Consider the following 2,500-nt stretch of genomic DNA (forward strand, 5'->3'; position numbering starts at 1 on the left):
ACCAACAGCAGCAGCAAAAAACAGCAGTAGCAGCAATGGTAGTAGTAAGTTGAGCAGTACCACCACAACCAACAACAAAATGTCATCAGCTGTATATCGTTTTTGTCGCAGTGCTGCTTTTGCATCACTGTAGCCATTCCCGCAAACACACACACACACACACACACACACACACACACACACACAGACACACACACACAGCCACACACACACACAGTGAGCAAGAGCAGCAGGAGTAGTAGCAGCGGTTCCATGACATTTCAGCGCCAACATTTCAGCGCCGTACATTTCAGCGCCGTGCATTTCAGCGCCGTACATTACAGCGCCAAAGCATGAGAGAGAGGGGGGGGGGGGGAACTAGCTAAATACATAAACACACACACACACGCACACATACACACACACACACAGGAATATAACCAACACTCACTTCGTCTTTCTTGAGTTCTTTCTGTTAATTGAACTTTGAGTTCTTTTTTAATTGAACTTTAAAGATAAAATCACATGAAAAATTAAAATCACATTTTTTAATTGAACTTTAAAGATAAAATCACATGAAAAATTAAAATCACTGAATATCACTGAATATGCATCGTTTGGTGCCTCTCCTAAAACATGAATGCAAAAGCAATGCCCTCCATCGTGTCCATGAGAGAACGATCCCCTGCGTTGTACTGCAAGATGATGGTTTTGACACGTTTTTGTAGGTCTTTGTACTTTCGGCGCTTCGGGGCAGGTGCCTGACCTCCCATAAGACGCATGACGTCAGCTTGAATCATGGCTTGCTCTTTTTTGAGGACTGCAATGAGCTTCCACAAATCTGGGGAGTACGCCCCTACGTGGTTTTGGAATGCATTGTGAAATCCTTCCACACTGTTGTTGGATTTCGCTGCATCCGAAAGGACTCGGTCATGCACATTCCACATTTCCATTTCGAAAAGTGGTGATTGACGGGGGCCTCGGCGACGAGGTCGGCCGATGTACGTGTCTTCAAAGTAGTCAATTACTGGTTGGCCCCGGGCGTCATAAAATGGCGATGTAGGGTCAAAGACACTTTCGAAGGCTGGCTCGACGTCATCAATAGGCAGATATGCCAAACCCGGGAGCATTCTCATCAACTTTGCGAAATTTTCATCGTTTTTGTAGTCAATTGAGAGTCCATTGTCTTGAATGTGACGCCAGACGCTCTGCGCCAGATGGAAGTGACAACCCGTTACCTTCAATCCAGGGAAAGCTGCACCGAATGCTGAGACCGCAGCTTTTTCGTAGTCTGTCATCAACGTGCTTGGCGCAATTCCTGGTTTGAGCGTCTTCAAAGCTTGAAAAGCGCTGAAATGTACGGCGCTGAATTGTGCGGCGCTGAACTGTACGGCGCTGAAATGTATGGCGCTGAAATGTACGGTGCTGAAATGTTGGCGCTGAAATGTTGGCGCTGTAATGACGTGTTACCAGTAGCAGCAGTAGTAGTAATAGCAGTAGTATTGTAGTAACAGAAGCAACAGCAGCACCAAGACCAAATGTAGCAGCAGCAGTAGTAGTTGCAGTAGCAGCAGCAGTAGCAGCAGCAACAGCAGCAGCAGCAATAGCAGTAGTTGGAGAAAGGGAGGAGGAAGAGTAGCATCACATATGTTGAATCGTATTTAAAGGTAGTAGAAACAGCAGCCGTATCAACAACAGCAAAGCAACAGCAGCAACACTGTTAGTAGCCTGTTATTGTAATAGTAGTAGGAGCAGGAGGAGAAGGAGGAGGAAATCCTCAGCACAAATTGGCTTTCATTGCCTTGGCCAGCCATCTTTAACACGAAACATAGGTAACCCTTTTGTACGCTTTCGATATGGTTTGCGTTTGCTTATGAATGGAATTCACTTCAAACTTTTTTTTTTTTTTTTTTTTTTTTAATCAAGCGATACTCTTGACTTGACTTGACTTGACCTGACTTGACTTGACTTGCACGTGCTGAAGTCTTGTTTCAGGTCTGTTCACGTTCCTAGCTATCAATCTAACTTTGCATGCGTGGATAGCAGTTCCCTGAGCTCTATTGAATGCACTTGGTTTCGTAGATAGTTGGCAGGTCCCTCCAGTGGCTGTCAAGGTGTCTTTTGAAGGCGGCGATTTATGGAGCTGTGACTGCCTGATCTAGGAGTTCATTCCATGCTGAAACTACCCTCTACGAGAAGAAGTTGCCACTGATGTTAGGGTGAAACCTATTCTTTAACATCTTCATAGAGTTGCCTCGAAGATTCAGCGTGTCGGACTTCAGATTTCAAGTCACAAAGAAGACATTCTTTAAAACTTCACCACCAACAACACAACTGCTGCTACTACTATTGCTACCAAGAAGATAAACCTACCTTCCACTTGCCACCAGAGCTCTCCAAGACTCTGATTGTTCTCGTAGGTACCCGAGCGGTAAAACACGTCTCCCTGAGGGCCCAGACCCCACACCCCTCCCAAATTGGCTGAAACCATCACGAGTTTGCCTCCCGCTGGCTTCCAGTC

The sequence above is a fragment of the Babylonia areolata genome, chromosome 27, assembly GCF_041734735.1.
Source record: "Babylonia areolata isolate BAREFJ2019XMU chromosome 27, ASM4173473v1, whole genome shotgun sequence".
Taxonomy (NCBI): Eukaryota; Metazoa; Mollusca; class Gastropoda; order Neogastropoda; family Buccinidae; genus Babylonia; species Babylonia areolata.